This window comes from Natrix helvetica (genome assembly GCF_964273705.1).
Source record: "Natrix helvetica genome assembly, chromosome: 1".
NCBI lineage: Eukaryota > Metazoa > Chordata > Lepidosauria > Squamata > Natricidae > Natrix > Natrix helvetica.
Genome location: NC_138548.1, coordinates 44343870 through 44368814, shown reverse-complemented (window position 1 = coordinate 44368814; position 24945 = coordinate 44343870). Strand labels below are relative to the sequence as shown.

Below are 24945 nucleotides of genomic sequence, written 5' to 3'. Positions count from 1 at the left end.
AACTGTGGGTGACACATTTTTTATGTTTTAATGAAAAAATTGAGGGTCAGTTTATCAGCAGATGGAATTATACCTGAGTATATACAGTAATTTGAAATATATCTCCTGACCCTGATATTCTGGGCTTCTTGGTGATGCCCGTGTATGCCAAAGACCTATCCAAAGGAAATCAATCTTTGAGGCCCCAAAACTGGATTGACAAAAGTCCATCATTCTAATAGTATTTATTATACTAAAATAAAGCAATATAATGTATACTATTTCAAGTAAATTAAAATTGTTAATAAATAATCATACTATTAAAGAGTCTACTAGAATTAGGTAGGCAATGAGTTTAAATGGGACTTTCGAATGCAAACAGACAGACACCTGGCCCACAATACACCTGACATCACTATTGTGAAAAATAAAATAATGCTGGTTCATTGATATTGCAATACCAATGCACAAAATGAGCTAGAAAAAATAACCAAATATCATGATTTGCAAATTGAAGTTGACGATTGTGGAGGAAGAAATCAATGGTTGTTGTACCAATAGTAATAGGAGCCCTTGGAGCAATACCAAAAAGGGCTGCCTAGATACATGGCAATTTTGAACTTATTAGACTTGAATTTCCTGACCTTGAAAAAAAAAAACCACCCTACTCAGAACTGCCTATATACCCAGAAGCTACCTTAACAGCTTTTAGGTCCTTGGTTAGCACTTAACCTCTTACATTTTTGCCAGTCCCAGACTGTGAATCAAATTGGAGATTAACCCTAATAATAATATTAGTAGTAGCTTACATCCTGAAATACCTTTAATACATCAAACAACAACATCTGCCTATCTTAGGTCCTTGAGAAGGACTTAATAGGTACCTAAAGTGCCAAGGTCAATCTAAACATCTGGCTGACTGTGCAGTGAATAATAACAATAATGACTGCCCAAGCTGGAGAGAAGAAAGGCATCAGATTTTTCCTTCCTTGTGTTCTTCATTTAAGTTTCATAACTCCTCTCCAAGTCTTCGACAAAGGTGGCTAAGAATTCTGAGAGCTGAAATCTAACATTTCTGAAGAGAACCTAGATATGGAAAGCAGATTGAAGCATTACTTTCTATTAGATTTAAAAAACCAGTAAATAGAAAATAAATTCATAGCACTTATCTCAAGTACAGCTGAGGATGGGCTGCAAAAACCTTGGGAAGAAGAGTATTAAATGTTCAAACACTTGCTGCCTTAATGAATTTACTAATAAATGAATACCAAAGATTCCTACTACAGTTTCCAAAGTTCTGTACTCTATAACTTTTGCATTAAAACACCTCATCAAATTCTTTGTATTATTTGCTTCTTAATCATGCCACACTGTGAATGGCTTGACAAGAATTGGACCTGTGGTGTATCTATTTACTTTCTTCTCATTACTGTCTTGGGTTTGGGAGCCCTAAATGAAGCATAGAACAAGATTGAAAAGCTTCTACCAAGAAAGAACATATTTCAACTTTATTTCTTGTGTCAAGTCAATGCAAATTGAAAGATCCTCCTATTTCAGCTAACGGATGAGGTTCTAACATGTTCTTCTGTACATCAACTTTACTCCAATTCAAAACTACAGAGTATTTTAAGAGCATTAATTTTCAAAGAAGAGCCTCTATGTCAATGTTGGCGAACCTTTTCGACACCATGTCAAAACGGGAGCATGCATGCGCATGCATGCTGCAAACCAAGAGATCAGCCTCCCAGTGCGCATGCGTGTGCTGGGAAGATGATCTTACAGTTTCTGGCATGAAAAATAGAGAAAATGTGTGAAAACATTGAAGGTTAATAAGCTGCAGGACTCTAACTGGCCTGCAATAGGTCTTTTCTCTTCCATTTGTTTACTAGGTTTTATTTTCTGTTTTGACTGAGGGACAGTATATAACCCCTTTGAGCAACTATTTTCTTTGGTGATATCCCCATTGGTATATTTTATTTTTGGGGAAATCATGCCTACAGTAAGCACTGTACACGATTCTGTAATCTGGCGTAAACGTGTGTCGAACTAGGAATCATATTGCTTCCCTGCCTTTGGAAACCACTTTGGCTTCCAGGTGAGACTCTATAGCTGATTACACATCCCCGAAGGAGCAGTGATGGCCTTATGGCAGAGACAGGTGACCAGATGGCAAATTCTGGCCAGCACAACCTTTTTAGGTGAAGAAGAGATTGTGAGATCGCCCACTTGCCCTCAAGTCAGTAGCTGCTCATGAGGAGACTGCAGGAGCTATGATTTTTGCAGTTGATTTGTGAGTTGAATGGCTGAGAATTGAAGGATTTCAGTCAAGCTTACAGCTGTAATGCAGCCAATATGAAGACAAGGTTCACACAAGCGTCAATTTCTTAAATGCTTTTTAATGTAATTAAATTACAGCTAAAGAGAGGTTTTCTGAGCAGAAGAATAGGAGCCTTCCACTTGGTAAGTGAAAGGGGGAAAAAAGTTCAAAGGTTTAAAAACTTTTGGCAAAAAGCTTAAGAAGGAGTAGAAGAGGGAGAAGTTTAAAAAGGATAAAGGGGATAATTATTCTGAAACTTTTTTGGGGAAGGGGCAGAATGCTTTGTATTGGAATTAAAATAGAGAAATGAACCTGACCTTTGTGGGAATGTTTGCTGTTTACTAATGAAGACAATTGGTGGATCTTGGTTGATGTGAGACAGACTGTGATGCTGACTATAAGTAGAGTGTGCCATTTGAGATAAAAGTGCTAAGGACACAAGAAGACAAAGCGGGGATCGGGAGAGACAAATTGATGATAAAGTGTAAATTTTGGAGAGTAAGACAGAAGTTATGGACAGAGAGCTAGAAAGATAAAGAGAAAATTTGCTATTACTGGAATTGAGAAAGAAGGAATTTTTATTTGAGATTGATTTTAGAGCAATTCCAGAAGAGTCTAGTGAAGACATACAGAAACAGTTGTTACAGCTTTGGCAAATTATATGGATTGGGTTGAGAAGAATACAGAAGTAGAAATAAATAAGGTATACAGACTAAATAGAAGATTTGCAAGAATAAGAAATGCTTTCTTTGATTTCATGGATAGTTTATGGCTTATAGATATATAAAAAGGTAAAAGTTCCCCTCGTAAATATCCCGACCCGAATGCTAGTCATTCCCAACTCTAGGGGGCGGCGCTCATCTCCATTTCAAAGCTGAAGAGCCAGCACTGTCCGAAGACGTCTCCATTGTCATGTGGCTGCCATGACTAAATGCTGTTACCTTCCCACCAAAGGTGGTTCCTATGTTTCTACTTGCATTTTTACATGCTTTCGAACTGCTAGGTTGGCAGAAGCTGCAACAAGTAATGGGAGCTCATTCCGTTATGTGGTGCTACGGATTCGAACCGTCAAACTGCCAACCTTTCTGATCAACAAGCTCAGCATCTTAGCCACTGAGCTACTGCATCCCTTATAGATATATAGAGATGGGTAAATGGAAATTCAAGAGAGTATACCTATTTTTCTGAAAAGCACAAATCCTTTTCAAAAATAGACATGATGTGGAGTTTAAAGAATTTGGCTATTGAGGTTACTAAAACAGAGACATTACCAAAAAATTTACAGCATTTAATAAAGGTTATTTTATACAATATAAAAGTGAACTCAAAAAGAAGAATCAAGAGACAATGCTAAATATTTTGAATGAGAGAAAGAGAAAATATGAATTAAAGACATTTCCAGAGAAGACAAGTATTTCTCAATAAATTAAGCTTTTACAACAACAGTTATCGATGCTGACAGTAAAAAAATGGAAATAAAAATGAATTATATCAAGCAAAAACACTTGGAGTTTTCAAACAAACAAGGAAAATGGTTGCCATATGAATTATGAAAAGAAAAGAAAATGATATTAAAGCTACAAGAAGGAGATGTATTGTTGGATAGCCATTTGTCTGAAACAGTATAGGGTTTCCTGCCTAGGCAGGGGGTTGGACTAGAAGACCTCTAAGATCCCTTTCAACTCTGCTATTGTATTGTATTGTATTAATGGATGCAAAAAGCATTTTATCATTATTATTCTAACTGGTATAAAGCAAGTGACATCTCTCTTGAAAAAATAGATGCTTTCAAAAGAAATACAATTTGTTAAGGATTACAGAGAAAGATTTTAAGTGGACCTATGACATTAAAAGAAGATTCTGAAGCTATAAAAACATAAAACCAGGAGTGATGATTAGGTACTTATTTAAATGTTTTGAAAATTGACTTTTACAATCTTTATAAAATACAATGAACTTTAATCAACAGACAGGGAAGATGCCAGTAAGTTGGAAAGAGCCCAAAATAAAGCACTAAAACCTAAAGAGGGGCAAGATTTGACTGTAACAAGAAATTATAGGCTGATATCATTATTGAATTTTAAGTTATTTTACAATGATTCTGGCTGATAGACTGAAAATAATTAGGTAGGAATTTATTGATGAAGATCCATCTCAGATTTTATTTAAAAGACAGCAAAAGAACAATCTTAAAAATGTCTTTTGAAATATTTTGAAATAGTTGGAGCAACATAATGAAAAACTAGCCACATTGATTTTTTTAAATGCAGAAAAGGCCTTTTGCAATTGGGCTTTCCTGTTCAAAGTTCTGGAAAATATAAATTTTCAAGAGAACTTTATAAAATGGGTAAGATTGATTTCTATTCCACAGAAATTACAGTTTGTCAAAGTTCATATCCATGGAAAATACTCTGCTAATTGGAGATAATTAGTTGTTTTGGAACCTGTCCCTCTGACAGGTACAAACTTTGGTTACATTTTAGAGCTGAAAAGCAACAACAAAAATATTATAATTTGGTTTGTGTTTACCTTTTGTTCTCTGCATGCCGAGGGAAAGGCAGTTAACCTCTCTTCAGTTTGGATAAGAATGCATCTTTTTCTCAGTGGGGTGTTAAGAAGCTTAATGTTGAAAAAGCACTTTGCCAACCAAGCATGGGGGGATTGTATCAAAGGATACAATCTGATGACTGTGTGGCTTTGTTTGCTTATTTTGTGATTCCAAGCATGCTGCAATACAAAATGCACAACATGACAAAGGAAGACTATCTTAGCCAGCCCAGGTTCTCCCACACATAAAAGGAACTAGTTTTGCCCCACAAAAGGACTAGTGCTGGTACATTCATCATGGGATGGCTGCATTGTCACACAATGAATGGACTATTACAGTTATAGCCCCACAAACAGATAAGCAAGGAATGGCAGGCTTGCTCCTAGATAATGTTGCTAGCTAGATAATGTTGCAAATTTCCCCACATATTTTGAATGGAGAGTGGGGAGTATGAATAAAGAATGGAGGGAGGAAAGAGTCTTCCATTATCACTTTATTTATTTGCCAAACAAACAAACAAACAAACCATACACAGCTTTGTCAGTAAATTTACTCTTCAGAGACTATCGAATCATATATATGAAATATATGAAAATGTTGAAAACCCTTCTCCTAAATCATTATATTGTCATATATTTTGTCTTGTAATATACCTGTGATAAGAAATAGAGTTGCAATGGGATCTGAAATGTGAGATACTAATATTGTACTGTTTGGTCAAAGGCAACTAGCAAACTTCCCCCACAAAACAGGTCAAGTGACACCAATAGATTTTATTCCATTACTTTCCTTGTGATTTTGTAAAAACTCGGGAACCCCAGGGGGGAAAAGACTTTTGCTATTTTATTTACCTCCATCCTCACTTTGTACTACTTGGACTGAAGACCTTCTCCAGGCGGAGGTGAAAATGAAAACAGAAGCTCCCTTGTGAAGTTTTCCTTTGGGGAATCACCCGGAAACCTTTTATATCGAAAATGCGGTAGAAAAAGCCCAGTGGGAGAAGTTCTCTCTTGATGTCTTTCTTTGAAGTGTTAGGAAAATGCAGAAAACCAGGGGAACTTTGTACTGCTAGAGAGATGGTGGTGCGACTTTGGGCCAGTCACTTGCTCTCAGCCCAACCCAGCTCACAGAGTTGTGGAGAAAATAAAAGGAGGAAGGTGTGTTAGGTATGTTTGCTGCCTTGACTTATTTGTAAAAATAACAAAGGTAGGATACAAACAAACAAACAAATGACAATATGCCAAAGGAAAGACATTCCTTGGTCATCTTGTCACATACTAAAGATAACCACGCAATACTTTACCCATATTAATTTTATTAAAATTCTCTTATGCTTTGAGATAATTTCCAAAAACAAAGTCTGTTTAGCACAGGGGTGACAAACTCAAGGCCCGGAGGCCAGATGCAGTAGGGTGCTTAGATACAGGCAGTGAAGCTGCCCTGAAAACAGCAAAGGATCAGCCTGTGGTGCCTCTGCCAGCAAAAATGGAGCTCAGGAGGGATGCGTGTGGCCCTCCCGAGATCGATTTTTGCTGGCAGTAGGTTGCAGGTGACCATCACAGCCAAAAACAGAGCTCACGAGGACCATGGGTGGCCCTCCCAAGCTCCATTTTTGATGGCAGAGGGTTGCAGGAGGCCATCTCAGCCGAAAACAGAGCTTGGGAGCCTGTTTTTGTTGGCAGAGCACTCGGGCCACCATAGGTGCCCCCAACATGAGTGACATAGAACTGGCCACACCCACCCTACCCATGCCCACCCCAGCCCCCCAAAGTCAAACACAACCATGATGTGGCCCTCAATGAAATTGAGTTTGAAACCACCACCCCACCACCCCGGTTTAGCAAATTGAATGAAAGCTAATAGAACAAAATGCAAGGGAACTTCTCTGTGTGCCCCTAATTCTCTCAGCCAATATGTCTGACCTCCAACTGAGATCTAACCAATGTTATTCACCATAAAGCATACTATTCTTTCTGTACTTCCTGATCTCAATTTTTGTTCTTCATTGTAAAAGAGAATCTGGGACTCTGTGTGCATTTGCATCTCATCTATTTATGTATTGCTGATACCGAATAAGTACAAGAAAAAAACAAATCAGTCTCGAACTGCACCACTTGAATATTAATCCCAGTCTCTTTTAATTTTACTTTTATTTACTAACCTTCATTGGAGCTATATTTTTAAGCTGAAATCAGTGTGAAACATCTATTTTTTCTTCTGAAATAAGAGACACTTTTCCACCATTTTTAGGGAGTTCTCTTTGTTTGTAGTTGTAGTTGATGTGATTTGTGTATGCTTATACATACAGGTTTGTGTGTGTGTGTGTGTGTGTGTGTGTGTCTGTCTGTCTGTCTGTCTAGCAGGAGGCAGAGGAAGAAATTGAAAACACACAGAATGAAAGAACAAGCCTGAGGCTGAAAAATCAAATCAAGACTTCTCATAAATTTGGGTGGAATTTTTAGCAAATAATTGGCAAATGCGCTATAACAAATGATCCCACCCTGATGGGTGGAGAATTGAGTACTCTGCAGTAAATTTAAATCTTTGAAATATGGATCCCTAAAACCTGGCTTCCTAGCCCATATTTCAATATTAAAATGTGATAGAATTTTTTGGGACGCCTGAAGCAGATGGCACAATCTGGATTCAGTTTAAGCTGATGATCAGGCTCCATTGTATCACTCCTATCTTGCATACAGCCCCAAGCAAATATCTATGCTTTTGTTGAAATCTCCTTATGGCTGCCATTCCTAGGACAGTCTAGTCTATGAATAATCAGATCTGTCTAACATATGGGGTCACTATGTTGAAAATGGCCAAGAAGTTAATTTTAATGTACAGAAACTATGGTCAGTCTTTCCCAAGATGACATTCTCCTAATGCATTTGAATTAGGGTTAGAGTTAGATAAAGCACCATCAGAAGCCACTGTTGTCTATACCAAGTGACCACCTAGACAGCAGATTAAATAGCCCCAGAGATCGTATTATCATTAATCCTCTTTTCTAGAGACATATTTTATCCTTACATGTGGAATTTAATTGAGAAAGATAATTATTTGATTGATTATTGATTGATTGGAGCCTCCCTGTTTAATTCCGGATCTGGAGATATCCAGATAAAAAGCAAATATATATCTAAAAACAAAGAATAGCATAACAGTAACTAATTGGAGAGGGGTAGGGGGAGACAAGCACACTTTAACCGAAACATACACAATACACTAGATGGGCACACCGGATGAACTCATTCCAGAACTTGACTCTAATTTTCAAAACTAATTTAAAAGTGAGCAAGGGTGGGTGAGCTAGAACTCCTGGATGGTATTATTCCAAGCAGCAGATACCATGACAGAGAACATATATTTTGTAGGTCCTATCAGATGTTATTGTTTAATGAATGGAACATAAAACACAGCCACACAGTTCGAACCTTCTGAAATGATGCAAGAGATGTAATCCCACAGCTAGCCAAGCCCTGTTCTATGAAGGACTTTATAGGAGCTACTAACACTTGAAGGTCACTAATAACAGTGAAATTCTCATACCAGAAATAATGTTTGGGCATAGCAAGATGCACCCATAACTGTTGGTATGGGTGCCTCATGTAGCTTCTGTAAGGCATCCCCTTATAAAGTACACTGCAGTAATCCACAAAAATCATCTTTTCACTAAATCATCTTTGAGAATTGAAAATTTCAACCTAACCATAATCAAACCTGCCCACTCAAAGATGCCTTTTGCAGATGCCACGTTCCACCTTCTATTCTTCTTATATTAGTTTCTGCTCCAGCACCATTCATGACATGTCACTTTTTATCAAGCTTTTTGACCTTATTGCCAGACTTTGCTGGATAATTTTCTGGATTCTATTTATTTATTTTATTTTATTTTATTTTATTTAGTTTGTCAAACATGTATGAGATAACAGGTATAAGTATAAACATGGACATGAACACAGGAAATGGGTACGAATAAATGGGGATAGTAGGACAGCGACAGTAGGCATGCTGGTGTGCTTATGCACGCCTCCTTACAGACCTCTTAGGAATGGGATGAGGTCGACACTAGACAGTTTAAGGTTAAAGTTATGGGGGTTTGAGGCAGCGGTGAAATCCAGATTCTGACAAGTTCTGGAGAACCGGGAGCAGAAACTTTGAGTAGTTCAGAGAACTGGCAAATGCTATCTCTGACTGGCCCCTGAGTGGGGTGGGAATGGAGATTTTGCAATATCCTTCCCCTGGAGTGGGGTGGGAATGGGGATTTTGCAGTTTCCTTCCCCTGGAGTGGGGTGGGAATGGAGATTTTGCAGTTTCCTTCCCCTGGAGTGGGGTGGGAATGGAGATTTTGCAATATCCTTCCCTTGGAGTGGGGTGGGAATGGGGATTTTGCAGTTTCCTTCCCCTGGAGTGGGGTGGGAATGGAGATTTTGCAGTTTCCTTCCCCTGGAGTGGGGTGGGAATGGAGATTTTGCAATATCCTTCCCCTGGAGTGGGGTGAGAATGGAGATTTTGCAGTTTCCTTCCCTTGGAGTGGGGTGGGAATGGAGATTTTGCAATATCCTTCCCCTGGAGTGGGGTGGGAATGGAGATTTTGCAATATCCTTCCCCTGGAGTGGGGTGGGAATGGAGATTTTGCAGTTTCCTTCCCCTGGAGTGGGGTGGGAATGGAGATTTTGCAATATCCTTCCCCTGGAGTGGGGTGGGAATGGAGATTTTGCAGTTTCCTTCCCCTGGAGTGGGGTGGGAATGGAGATTTTGCAATATCCTTCCCCTGGAGTGGGGTGGGAATGGAGATTTTGCAGTTTTCTTCCCCTGGAGTGGGGTGGGAATGGAGATTTTGCAGTATCCTTCCTCTGCCACGCCCACCAAGCCAACCCCACCAAGCCACACCATGATGCTATGCCCACAGAACCGGTAGTAAAAAAAATGAATTTCACCACTGGTTTGAGGCTATAATAACAAGAGTCAGGTAATGCATTTCAGGCGACCACTCTGTTGCTGAAGTCGTATTTTCGGCAATCGAGTTTGGAGCAGTTTACCTTGAGTTTTTACCTATTGCTTTCCCGTGTATTATTGTGGTTGAAGCTGAAGAAGTCATTGACAGGTAGAATGTTGTAGCAGACAATTTCTGCTAGGCAATTCTGCTAGGGTTTGCCTTTTCCCAGAGTCTCAATAGGCTCAAACATTGTTTTCAAAAGGAATCTCCCCAAATTTGATCCATACCCACTAAATATGTTTAAAGTTGCTGGTTTTTCTCTCTTGACACATAGTGGAACAGAATGAAAATAGCCTCCCTGGATCAGACCAAAGGTCCAGAACTTTGACCATAATGAATCTAAATAAATCAGTGACAAAAACTAAAAAGTAGTATCAGATGGAAATAACCGTATTTGTTATTTCTCACCAATCTTTGATAATTAATCTTTCTCTGGACTTATTTTCATCTAATAATACACTCTTCCTTGATAGCACAATTTAATGTGAGGATATCTATATAGGTCAAGCAATAATACTCTCAACCTTACAAGGTAGTGCAGACAAGATGAACAAATTCTATTTCATTTAACATTACCATATCTGAATCTTGCAAGACTGAAAGTACATTTCTCCCTTGTCACCTCTATAGCCAAAGAAACTAGAGAAACCCTAACCCTTCTGAGATATCCAACATACGCAAACTCTGTTTTTTCTAGATCCAAAACATAATTTCAATTTTTAAAAAAATCAAAATAGATATATCATTGAGGAGGGGGAATGAAAGACTTTAAATCAGTAATTAGGTAATATTTCAAGTATTTTATGCACATTTTATTGTATTTTGTATTCAAACCTACCTACATTAAGTGGCAAGCGGAGGTAAAAAGAAATAATGATTTATTAATCAAAGTAAGTATAGTGGGAAGCCAAGTCTAAATGAAGTCCAAGGTCTGCTGTGCAAGCTCCTCATGCATCCATAAGTTTAACTCACATGAGCTTAGATGCAATCTCTCTTCCTAGTAAAAACCAGATTCATTTTCAGTTCTTCCATGCACCCCACATACCAGCCTGTCACTCTCCCGAAGTTTCACTCATGCTTTTGTTTAGCTTCATAATTTTATAACTCACTGGAAACAATGAATTCTAGTGCCGGGATTCCACTGTCTAGAAACTAAATAAAAAAACAATCAATAAGCAAGTATTTTTCCATCACTCAGCTCTAGGGTGACTGAGATTTGAAATGCATGTAACCATAAAAACACTAGTTCTGAAACCATACACATTTATTTATAGCTGTTGTTTCTCAAAATGGAAGGCACACCCACCCACCCACCCACCCCACTCTTCATCTTAATCCCCATCCTGGCTTTTCTCTCAAGCCCTGCATATTAAAATATAGTAGAGTTAAAACAAAACAACAGAAGAAATTACAAGTAAATCAGGGGTGTCTAACCTTAGCAACTTAGATTTTCTGAATTTCAACTCCCAGAATTCACCAGCCAGCATTCTGAATGCTGGAAGTTGAAGTCTGCAAATTTGCCAAGGTTGGACACCTCTGAAGTAAATAATAAATGTATTTTAGATTACTTTTTTATTCTCCCAGGTAGCTAGAAAGAACGGGCAGCCTAGACCCAAGACCTATTCCCAGTGGTGGGATGCAACCAGTTTAACAACCGGTTTGGTGAGTGCACGTGTGCAGCATTCAAAAAATTGCCTTTTAAAAAACTTAAAAACTTACCTTCTATGTTAGCACCTGTGAATAAAACAGCTGACAGGCGGCAATCCGCTCTGCCGTGTGAATCAGCTGAGCTAAAAGACAAGGAAATACAGGACAGGAAAGCGCAGGGGCAGGTGGGCAGGGCTAAATGCTCACTGGAAGTACCAGTTCGCGTGGACCAATCCGAACTGGCTGAATCCCACCCCTGGCTATCTCCCAATGGCTGCTTCAATGGAGTCTTCTCTACATAGTTTTAGCTGGGATACTCCAGGCTTAGGCATATCTTAGGGAGGCTCAGGAGTATCTTAGGGAGATCAGTGCCACAGTAGGTTTCACCTTGCATCACAAAAATACTTCCTCAGCATCAAAAAAAAAAAAAAAATCCACCAGACTATAAATCCTCCAAGGTGGTCCCTATTTCTGAAAAGTTGTGCTGAGCAAGATTCACTGGAATGCTGCAGAAATGTCTGGGACGATCCAAGCAAATGGGAGCAGAACAACCGTAACACAATTCATGGAGACAATCCAGGAAGAAACCATACTGGTTATTTTTATCAAAAGCTGCTGAGAAATCAAGCAGAGTCAAAATAGTTACATTTCCATTGGTTCTCTCCTGCAGCAGGTGATCCATCAAAATGACTTTCCCTGTTTCTGTCCCAAAGATAGGCTGAAAACAAGCTGAAAAAAATAGAAAATTTGTCTCCTCCATGAAGTTCTGCAACTGGCTCAATGATGATCTTCTCAAGCATCTTTTTGATTAGACAGTATTTGCAATTTAAGTCTTCTGGCTTAAGGGAGAGTTTGTTCAGGAATGAGCAGATTATTTCCCTTCAGGCCAGAGGTAACTTTCCATCATACAAAAATGTGTTCACCTCATGATAGATTCACTGAATCCATCCCCATTGACTAACTTGAAGAAGCCAAGATGAACAGGGATCAAGATAGCACATAGTAGACTAGACAGCTACAAGTATGAGAAATCCATATCCACAAAAACTGAAAGCGATTGCATAAGATTAGACTAAATACTGCATTTGATACCTTAGTGTACAATATTTGGTTCACATCAGCTAGATGATGAATAATTTGACCTTCTAAGTGCATCACAAATCTGCTATTACAGAGCATGTGATAGTAACAAAAACAATAACCAATTTTTAGGACTTGAATGTGACTAGGAGATGTCTTTACTATCAAATATGTAGACAGCTACTCACAGCTCAGGCAGCCATAATTCACAGCCATCTTTCTGACAATAACATTGGCTATATATCTATTTTCAAGAGCATCTCTGTTTCACTTTTTTGTCTCACCAATTTTATTATATTTATTTTGTACAATGACAATAAAGGCTATACTACTCACTCACAGTTTACAAATTTACATTTAAAATGTATCCTTCAAATAAAAAATCAGGAGGAGGAGGAGGAGGAAAATATAGCTGGGCGGTGTCCTAGCATTCAGATTCTTTTCTCTATTCCTTCCATGGCAACATCACAGATCATAGATCATAATTCAGGAATCTAGACAAAAGCTAAAAGAGTGCCTTGAACGTTTTTCATTTGCTTTCCTCTGTGCAATAGAGAAATTTCCTTCTCTGTTGTTATCTTTGTTTTAGAGTGTACCTTAACATTCATAACCTATAAATCCTCCTTTGCTCTTATTTTCCCAGAATGGAAATGTATTGAAAACTTCCATCTTTCCTATCCCCTTCCAGAGAGCACTGCAAACAATGTCTCCAATTCTGTCATCTTGAGTAATTTAAGTGTTGCCCTCCCAGGAGATACTTTTGCTAGCTAGCTACCGAGTTCAGTTTTCCATTGTTCTCAATGTGATTTAGAACTAATCTAACTGCACCTGTTTGGGGAGTTATTAGCTAGCTAAGACTACATCCATTTATCATGAGTCCATCACTAATGTAGAGCAGGTGTCAGGTCACTGTCTTACTTTCCTAGGAAAAAGTACCTCAAACAAATGTATCTGTTGCTCCTTTCACAAAGTTCTGTTCAGAAGAATTCAAACCACAAATAAATAAGTTCATTATGATTGCAGAAAATTCAGAAGCTGATCTAGTGGGGAGTAATGAAAAGGAAGATTATGTTTTGGAGGTCTATCATTAAGTCTGGGTTTATGCAGCACACTAAGTTTTATTGAATAGGGTTTGTAGAATGCTCCAAAATATATAATCACAATTTACAAATTACTCTGGATGAGTTCATAGAACCTGGTAAATAAAAATCAAAAATTGGCATTGCAGCTTGTAAGAATACAGTGTAAATACATAGGCGAGAGAATTCCAACAGTAGCTTCTCTTATTTTTACACAAGGTGTTGCACTTATCAGCCAATTCAAAATAACAGAGTTGGAAGGGACCTTGGAGGTCTTCTACACATTCAGACATTCTGAAATTGCTCATTGTTTCAATGGTCTGCTTGTCTACTTAGTTTTTCACTATGTTTTGGATTATGTCTGCACTGTTTTAGCTCTTTTGAGGATCCATCAATAAAGCAGGATGTAACTCTTGATAGAAAAAAGCAATCCACAAAACCTTTACCAAAAAGAATTGCTTCCAATGAAAATCCAGCACATTGTCAAAGTAATTCTATCACTATCTATAAACACTTGCATGAAAGTCAATTATAATCCAATTACTGGAGGTTATTCAAATGTTATGTTTAAACTGCTCCACAGAGATAGTAAGATATCATTTCATTCATTGACAGTGGCAACTGAAATGGAGAGAAGAACTCCTACAGGAGTAATCAAAGTAGGTTTGAACTCCTGCCCTAAAGGGAAATGTCTTGATATCAGAGGGTGACCTTCACACAACTACCATTCAGCTGAGCCCCCACATTCTGGCAGGAGAAAAGGAATGCCTGAATAATTAAATGAAGATGCTTAGTATGTGACTGACATGTTGACATTGATTAATTGTGTTAATATTTGCTCAGAGTTCTCTGGCTGTACAGTGTGATTAAAGATACTGCTGAAATTGGTGGCTTGGTTTGGATTCTATCCTTTAAACGATTGCTAAATAATTTACTGTAATTAGGTATCAAAGTACTGAATATTTCAAATGAGAGATGCAGTCTGATTAATAAAGATGGGATGGATCCAATCTCTGTCAGTGGGGAATTCCCTGAACATAAATCTGATTGTATCTCTGCCAGCATAGAAAGAAAGAAAGAAAGAAATTATATCTGGCAAATTCTTCTTCTTTGTAGTCCCCAAGGTCAGAGAAGGAAAATATGGGAGGCAAAGTAGGACAGGGCATGATGGTTCTGCCCCATTTATGACCCTTGTCTCACTGTAAGGGAGCTGGGCAGTTCCAGAATGTGATAAGTACAAAATAAATTGAATTCCAGAAGTTGAAAAATGAATGTCAACACTGTAGCTCAACAGCTCTGTGGACAAGTTGGAACCTGAATTTTCTTAATTCTAAATTCAAGTGGAGAATCATTTAAGTAGAACAGAAGATATGTGCAGGTACCCATCCTACAGCTGGTGATGGGCACCAGTGGCACAGGCAGTGAACAGGGGTTAAAGTAGGGCTTTCCAAAAAGGTCAACATTGACCTCTCCCCAAGGGACAATGGGACTCATCATGATTGTTATTAAGAGCTACTTTGGTCTAATGATTCAGGTGCTAGCCTAGAAACCAGGAGATTGTGAGTTCTAGACCTCTCTTAGGGTGAAAACTGGTTGGGTGACTTTGGGCAGTCAGTCGTTCTTAGCCAGGGTTGCTGTTTTGGAAAAAAATAGGAGTCAGGAGTATTTGGTATGTTCACTACTTTGAGCTGATGAAAATACATGTTTTAAAAGGAGGGATAAAAATCTAAAAATGAAAATCATAATTATTTGTAGTAATATTAAAGCCGAAGAGTTTGGGAATGCCCAAGGTAAATGGAGACTAGTCTCCCCAAAAATCCAGGTGCTAGCCATGAGCTCATGACTGAAACCACCAGCTTGACCTTTTTTAATCAGCATCCCCAGGCATCATTTGGTTTCCAGAAGTATGAAATAGCTCATCTCATATGATAAAATCTACCTTTTCCTGGACTTATGTATCAGGGGAAAGTATGCACAAATATACACATTTTGGGACAAACACTTATAAAGATGCACACGCCTTCTTTTTGATGTCTATGTTTGTAAAGAAGATTTCACAAATTGAAGTGGTAATGGGCTAAATAACACATAATAGAAAACGTGAGATACTAAATGAATTTGGACAGATTTTCTTTTTTGTCCTTAGGATATAGGCAGAATTGGAGAGCAATGAAATGCGGGCTGCTAGCCAGACGTGGCCCAAGAGCCTTTTTTTTATACAGCTTCTGAAGCAGTGGTGAAATTCATTTTTTTTACTACTGGTTCTGTGGGCGTGGCTTGGTGGACGTGGCAGGGGAAGGATACTGCAAAATCTCCATTCCCAAACCACTCTGGGGCCAGACAGGGGTGGTATTTGCCGGTTCTCCGAACTATTCAAAATTTCTGCTACTAGTTCTCCAGAACCTGTCAGAACCTGCTGAATTTCACCCCGTTCTGAAGTCATCCAGTTAGATGGCATTATTGATCTTACTTATTTAGAAGCCACCACACTGAGAATACTGTAAAAGAAAAATTGAGAACAGGAAAAAAACAGTGACATTTCTATGTTTGATGGTTGAAAATATACGGTAATTTTAAAAAGAATATTACTTTTGCTACAGAAATGTTAGCCCTACCACAATCTGTGTTTAAGAGAGTTAGCAGTAAAAGACATGGTGGTTGGACACCATCAAAGCTGACACCAGCCAAAACAGAACAACCCAAAGAAGTAGTGCAGGATTGGAATACCTGGCAGCACCTGGCCCATAGAATCGCCAAGAATTGGAACACAATTGAATGAATAACATCATCATCATATCACCCCAATCTGGAAAATCCATTATTGCTTGATCAATTTAAACCCCATGCTGGCTGGGGAAATCTGCAAGTTGCAGTCCACACATCTTAAAGTTGCCAAGTTTGTAAAACACTGGCTCGAACATTAATTAGCATCTTGCCTTTTACCTATGACCAGAGAAAGAGATTGTAATGTCTAAGCTGAACTAAGACATTTAGAATCTCCAGCCAAGAAAAACATTTTCCTTCTCCAAAATGAATAACCAGAATGTGGAAAGAACTCCAATCAGATTTAAATGATAAAAATGTACAGCTGTATGAAAATTGAGCTGTTTCTTACAGCTGATATTTTTCGCTGCTGTTTATTGTGCTGCTATACTATAAGAGTTGGACATATAAAATCCATTTGTTTATCTTTGCTGTTGCCACCTTGAATTCTCCTGAGGAAAGACAAACTAGAAATGCTCTGAATAAGCCAAGTAATTAAAGATCTCATTCAGTTGTTTGTCTTGTGCCTTAGAAAGCAGTTGAAAGCTGGTGCTTGTTTACTGTTGTCAGATGATATTCTGGTGATTGTATTGTTTTGTGTCTCTTACAAGCAGAAACAAAGAAAACTGGGTTAGGTCCAAAGAGAGAAGATGGTTCCCTCACAGAAGTGGAAATGGATAAAGCATATATCTTGGTCTTCTGGGCATCACTGAGCAAGTTCAGAATGAGACCAGTGAGAAATTAAATGGCTTCCTTTCATAAGTAGACCTTTTTACAAGCACACATACTAAATAACAGGGTTTCTTCCTCTCCCTTCTAAACAATACATTTTACAGATGGTGTATTCCTTCTGCACTGCTTTGAACTGGCTCATTGGCAAAATAGTTCTATTGTGACTGTGACTGCTACCACAAATAAAATAAAAGAGGCTGGCCTATTTTTTTTTTCATGGTTAATTGATGTTCTGTACCCCTGACAATTTCTTTATGGCATAGTCATTGAAATAGGCCAAGTAGTTCATCTATTTCATTAGTTGTGCTTGACTACCAAAGAATTCTGCCTCTTACCAGGTGCATTGGATATGGAGGGTGGGAGGGTGAATGGGCTGAAATATTATATTATAATTAATTATGATCATATCTTCCAAAATCCAATCTTACAATTTAGGCACTAAAACTAATAAACTAAAGATTTGTTTGATATGTCAATACTGTTTATGATTAATCCCCAGTGTTTTTCCAGAAGAGCCAGGATTTCTAATATTTTCAGAAGGCCATCCAAGTAGGTGCTATCTTTGCTACAGGGAGAAAGCTTCTTGAAAAGAAGTGAGTTATTGCAGAGAATGCCCACTCTTCCTGTTATACCTCCTACTAAGTGAGATTCTTACCATGAGCTCTGTACCTCTTCAGTAAGGCAAGCAGAAACTATTATATAGGGCGGTGATGGCTAGCCTTTTTGCCATCGCGTGCCAAAAGTGGGGGGAGCATGGGGGGTTATGTGCACGTGGGCCCACACCCACAATTCTATGCGCCCTCGCACAGACTCAAACCCCCATCCCCACACACCCCTGCTTTTGCCATATGATGGCACGGTGGACCTGTTTTTTGCCCTCCCCAGGCTCCAGACCCTTTATAAGAGCCTGGCAAAAATTGCCTCCCCCCCACCGAGACCCTCCGGAGGCCAGAAATGGCCCGTTTTCTTGCTTCTGGTTTGCACGTTGGGCCATTTTTCACCCTCTGGATGCTTCAGGGAAGCCACCGGAGGGTGAAAAATGTCAGAAAATGAAGACAGAAATCAGTATGCTGGAGCTGCCAGGGCAATGCCTCATGTGCCCTAAGAAATGGCTTCATGTGCCACCTGTGGCACGTGTGCCATAGTTTCGCCATCATGGATATAGGGCATTATAGGTAGCAACCAGTACCTTAAATGGTACCCAGAAGTCTACTGGGAATCAGTACAACTCCCATAACAGACACCTAATGTGACAGTATTGTGATTAACCACTAAACTCACATGTTATTATGTCCTGGACCAGTTAATGTCTCCAGTGGTCTTGAATAGCAGCCCGATACAATATAGAATGAATTACAACAATCTAATTTAGATGTAAAGGGTACGAATGTATGTGGTACATTCTGTTCCAGATAAATTTGCAATTGGTGCACCAGCCAAAGCTGTGCAAAACCCCTACAAGGCTATGAGCATTACCTGCTCTTCAAGCAGGAGACATGTATCCAAGAGACTTCCAAATTGTGATCCTGCTTTTTCTATTTGATCATAATCCCATCAAGAGTCAAATATTACACAATCCTGTAAGCAATCATGCTCTGAATCAACCACCCTTCTATTTTGCTCTGAGCCTCTTTTCCCTCATCTAGACCCTGACAGTCTTCAGACATTGAGTCAAGATTTCCACCATATCTCCCACCAGATTAGGAGTGAAGATGTTCAACAATAAGTGCAGGTGTAACAAAAAGGATTCCTCTATTTGGTTACATGGGGCACTCTGTAATGAATTGTCTGGAGGTCTGACCATTCCTACAATTATACCTGGCATGCCCGCTCAGGTAGGAGTACAACACTTTAACACCATACCTAGAAATCCCGACCTTCAGTAATAGTCCAAGTACTATGGCTAACAGCATCAAAAATAAACGGCGCACACAGCGTGCTCAGTGAACTGGTTATTAAACCAGTTGGATCCACCCCTGGTTGCACCTGGAAGCTATCGGCCTGGCAACTATCCAATACTGATAAGGTCTGTTGTTGCAATTCACCCTTGAAAGACTGTTTGCTTTGCTGAATGTGAATGCTAGAAGGGTTTTTTTTTTCGGGACAAGGAATCTGTTTCATGATTTGGTGAAGCCTAGGTCAGAACAAGTTCAATTGTTCAGCAGCGACATCAGAATGAACTTTGGACTTGAAAAATGCTATATCATCTATGCAGCAAGGAAAAATGGAAAAAAATAGAAGGAATAGAATTTGGAAATGGAAGCATCGTGAAAGCATTAACAAAGGATGACAGCTACAAATCCCTAGGCATATTGGAAGCAGATAACATATTGAATGGAAAAGTCAAAAAGTCAACGCAAAAGGAATACACTAGGTCCGCAAATATTAAAATCAAAACTGAATGCTGGAAACATAATTAAAGCCATTAGTACATGGGCAGTTCCCAAAGGTACCAGAGGAGATTAAGGACATGCTCAATGAAGACATTAAAACATCAGAGATAACCGAGGCCATACAAAGACAAAAGAATAATAAAGCTGCAGGGCCAGATGGGTTGCCAGCGGAAATATATAAAGAATTCCAGGATATACATTTTTTAAATGTTCAGTTGACTGAGTTTCATGTTTAACTAATAAAAGTTTATAATAATAATAATAATAATGATGATGATGATGATGATGATGATGATGATGATGATGATGATAATAATAATAATAATAATAATAATAATAATAATAATAATAATAATAATAATAATAATAATAATGCAGCTATACTACATGGGTGAAGGTAAAAGGTAAAGTAGGGCAATTATGTCATTTTGCAACTGACATTTGTGAAGAAAATTAACATTTTTAGGTCTAAACTAAACTATGTTCAAAACAGGTTCCCTTACCCTTATTAGATCTGTAGATATGAAAGCCTAATACCGGCTCATTTATTTAACATTACCTTTCATTGCTCAAGTATATGTGCATGGATTGAGAATTCTTTTTTAATTCTAATATACTATTAAACTTGTGAAAAGCTTCAGATTCCATAAGCTGCCTCCTTTGCCTTCAATCAACTTCCTTTGTTGTGAACTAGCTGACAAGAGATTTTCACATAAAAGTATGTCCCTCTTTCAATTTATCACTTTTTAATAACATCTCTGAATTTCAAGCATATAATGCTTATTACTGATTCCAAGTCTCTAATGAACAAACCATTTCTGCAAATTTACTGTAATTGTCCCAGCAAGATAATGTGTCCTGTGTATTTGGCATATGTCCTTGGTATTTTAATATTCATGTTCGTAAGCATGTCCCCATTATCTTATTTAACCCTAACAGAGATGCTGTGGTTTATTGGTTCCGGTTTGGACTTGTACCAGAAGACCCAAGTCTATTCTGAGCCACAGAAGTTCAGCAGATAACTTTGGGCAGTTATTCTCTCTCAGCCCAACCTACTTCACAGTGGTGGTGTGAGGGAAATGGGAGAAGTAGTGTTATATACATTGACTGAAACACTGGGTAAAAAACTCTTAACAAATAAGCTACAAGCCCCAGAAAAGATAGACAATATGTATTGTTTCACTCTCACTCAGACTTTCCTGGTATTGATTGTCCTTGGCATGTTATTATATTTGTTGCAAAAATAAATTACTTTTTCTGCAGAAACTTGAAGGTGGGCTTAGAGGTCTACGCGGACACAGCTCCATATGGCTCATGAAGGTGCCTAATGTAACACTTCCAAGTTAATGCTGAATCAGAAGTTTTTGATAAGGTTTGGTTAGAATTGGGTAGCTGCAACAGGCAATGTTATTTAGAACCAAACCTTACTTCTGTCAGGGTTTCAAGTAACACCCCCAACAAAAGAAGACTCCGAGGCTTGAGTTTCCTCAAAGTTCCATTTTATTAGAGATGTCATATTGGCGCATCTGGGAAAACCCGAATCTGAAAGTTTCCAGGTTTTCCCCACCCAAAAGAAGGTTCAAGTCCCTGCCCAGCACACACATGTCCATCACATGATCCAATCAGGCACCGTCCAAAACGTACATCATTGCAGCTGCAGGGCAAGGTGGACTTGAACTCTCTGAGAAAAGTGTTATTTTGACTATATATCACCCATACGCCATATAATCCCCCCTCCCATTTTCCCACAGTCGAAAATGTGGCAGGTCTGAAGGCCCAACATAAAATATGGCTTCCAGATCTGACAATTCTTTTCATCAACAAGAAGACAAATATAATTCAAGATGCTATCTAATGTAAGCCAATCATTTGAATCTTGATGTCAGATCAACAATGAATGTTCCAGAGTCATAAGGGGCTACTTTATGGATCTCAAGTGGATTCTGGTTTTGCCTTTTTTTCTTTCAAGCATATTGTTGGGAAATGGAACCTTGGAAACTCTCTATGGATTTATTCATTATTTGTCAGATGTTATGTCTTACCAGCCAGCCTTCTTAAACACTGCTGATATCTTCAATGACTCTGAAACACCTCTCACCAGTTTTCAAAATCCAAAAGATTAGCAGCATTGAAGCATTGGTAATAGAGGTAGCAAAAAAGATAGCAACAGTAGGTAGCAACAAAGAAATAGAGCTACAAATCATTTAACTCTTCTCTGTGACAGGCCCTCAAGTATGGGAAGACTGCTATCAGATTACCTAGTTCTTCTCTTTGTTAGACTAGACATACTGTACCTAGTTCCCACAACCATTCATCCTGTGGTTTAGCTCGTGGTGGGCTGCTATGGGTTCGCCTGGGTTCGGGAAAACTAGTAGCTAACTTTATGGCCGGTTCAGAGAACTTCCAAATCCCACTCCTGCTTGGCCCTGCCCACCACTCTCCTCCCACCCCTCCCCGTCCCTCAAAGGAGTCTCCATGTGGCCCATTTTGGATGCAAGGTAAGTGCACGGCCAGTGCGGAGACTCGGGGAGGGGAGAAAATGGGCCTCCTAGAGACCGTTTCCAGCCTCTGGAGGGCCTCCAGAGCCCGGGGAGGAGGTTTTCGTCCTCCCAGAGGCTTGAGGAAAGCCTCCAGAGCCTGGGAATGCGAAAACAGCCCCCCACTGTGGTGCAGGAGGCTGGCTAGGCCATGCTCACCATGGCCAAGCCCACCCAGCAACCGGACAGAGAACCCGTTGCTGAAATTTTTGAGGCCCATCCCTTGTTTAGCTTTTCTCTGCACTCTTTTATGATCAATCAAACACATAATCAATAAATCAATCATTATACATACAAACACACACATACATGCCTGCACAACAAGTAACTCTACTGAAAGAACAGCAACTTAAACTGAAATTCAGAACCGAAAGAACCTATTGAAAATATATTCAGTGTTCGCATTGACTGTCTATATATATTCAGGTGAATATACACCAATACAACTGTATATTCTTTTCTGGGTTTTCTTTGCCAATCCCAAAAGCATGCCAGAATTGTTTATGTTGGCATTGTTTCTTATACCTTCTCCCTGGAAAGGCAGCTCATGTTGTTTCCAAAGATAATACATTAATAGAAGGAGAATATCTTGGTTATGCATTCACACTAAAAAGGATAGACTTTACTTCTGAGGATGCTCCCAATTCTTAAACACTGAGGGCCATCTTTTGTACAAAAAGAGAAACGCAGGGTGTTTAGCAATATAGCAATGGCTGTTGCTGCTTGTTCAACCAATTTCATACCTTCTAAACTCTTGGATAAAATTCCCCAGAAAACCTGACATCAGGGCATCCTATTCACAAGGTAATTAAGAGCTGAAACTCGCAAATTGTTTGTATTGGGATAAAGATCCCAAACTATGTGCACAAAATCTGATTTAAAGGATGCATTCTAATTCCAAGACAAATACTTCTTTTAAAGTGCCTGCAGATGGCAAAGAGATTCAACCCCAACTTTTGACAGATAAACGAAAAAAAAGAGGAAGACCCATGTGTGAAGCAAAGGTTTACAGTATGTCCCCCCCCCAAAAAAAAAAACCCAGGTTCCAATATTTCTTCTATAATTTCAAAGGAATTCAAACATTGGAAGACGTACCCTTAACTATAACATGCCAGAGTTCTCAGTAGATGTCCCAGCTTATGAAATAGCTTGTCCCACATGATGAAGTTCATCTACTATCCCTTTTAATTTTGCAGAAAGCAGTTCAAATGTTGTTCTTTGCCCAAGCTTTTCTGGGGTGCTGTATTGTCTCTCAATCCTGTGGTTAAATTCTGTTTTGTGATTTTATATGATAATGTTTATAGACCTGATTGTGGACTGTCCAGAATATTTATTGCAGTAATCAAAAATTAATAAGCACGGAGGAGGACCCAACGTCGTGACGATACAGACATGCGGTCTCGATGCACCGAGACCGCAGCCGATACTTTTGCCGTGGGTGACCCAATTGGACCTAAACCATCCCGCAGAGACTGTGAACAGGAAGACTACATCTTGCTGATCTCAGGGACATCACAAAGTCCCTGATGGATCCAAGAGAAGTTCTTCAAGCCGGCAACAAAAAAATCCAGCCATTAGTCTGATGAAGTCAGGGTGCCTCCAAAATAGAAGGATATGGAAAGAGAAAGTGTTTCCAGCTGGTGAGAAATTTTTGCCGTTTTAAAAGAGATTGCCTGTAAAAAACTTAAAGTTAATTTAAATTTGAGAACAGAAGAAACAAGTTGCAAAATTAAGCTTTGAATGGTTTTGGACAGTGGGTTATCTTCCTTTTTAAATGCTATGTTCATGGATGGAAAAACAAATGGATTAAATTTTCTTCTTCTATTTTTTCTTCTTCTGTTATTATTCTTTGTAATCTATGGACTAAAATTCTACTTCTTCACTACTGTGGGTGTTTTCCCCCTTTTCTTCTATAACTCATTCAAAAATTTGACTTTTGTTTAACTTGAAATATAAAAAAGATACAAAAGGAATAAAGAAAATTGTTACAACAGAGAGAAAGAGGCTGGAGTTTGTGTATTGGAAACAAAGCACTGTTACTTTCCTCACTGATTATTCTGGCTTGGTACTTCAAGGTCTCACTGTTTGTTTATAGAGAATGATAAGAAGAAAAGCATACAGATGTTCTTTTGAAGTATATCTTTAACCAGAGAAAAGTGAAAATAAGACCTTATTGTGAATCTATGTTTAATCCTGTAAAAACCTTCTAAGCCAGAGCAGCCATGTTTGTCAGCTGGAGATAATGGCACAACTTCAACAGCAGAAAGAAATTTTAAGCCTGCAAAAGATATTCTCAGAAATACAGAAATTATCCAAAACATATGAGAGGATAGAGAAGAAGTTGGAAGACTTAGAGCATCTAACGGCAAAATATGATGAAGGAGTTGGAGCTGTTTATCAAGTGGAAAAAGTGGTGGTTAAAATCCTAAAAATTGAAGAGGAAAATGAATATAAAGATATTAAAATTGCTGATATTTATGGTGATTGGTTTGTGTCTGGAAATGGAAACAGTTGAACACTGAAAGAGGAATTAAATGGAGGGGAACTCTACCCAGATGGCAAGATACAGAAGAAGAAAAAACAAAAGAATTTATGGATTTAAAGAGAGAAATCTTATTAGCAACATCATTGATAACACCACCAACAATTAAAGATAAGCTGATTAAGGAAACAGAAGAAGGGCATCGAAATCACATGAGAGACTTAATAAGCAATAAGTTGCTAAGAGGAGTCCATACAAATTTGATAAAGGAGATGATTAGAGGACTGATACCACAAATGGCAGAAGATATGAGACTGTTTTGCTACTGGAAAGATACAGGTTGATAGATGGAAGTGCATAATTTAAAGCTAGTTAAACTTAGTGAAATTTAG

General features: G+C 38.7%; 1 protein-coding gene across 1 annotated transcript in view; it reads left to right on the top strand.

Moving 5' to 3' along the window:
- TUNAR (transmembrane neural differentiation associated intracellular calcium regulator) overlaps positions 1-14382 on the top strand; it is a 72342-nt gene extending 57960 nt beyond the window's left edge. The window contains exon 4 of the transcript XR_014173973.1: positions 14262-14382. The gene's annotated coding sequence lies outside the window, so the exon portion shown is untranslated. The remainder of the gene's footprint in view (positions 1-14261) is intronic.
- The last annotated feature ends 10563 nt before the right edge of the window (positions 14383-24945 follow it).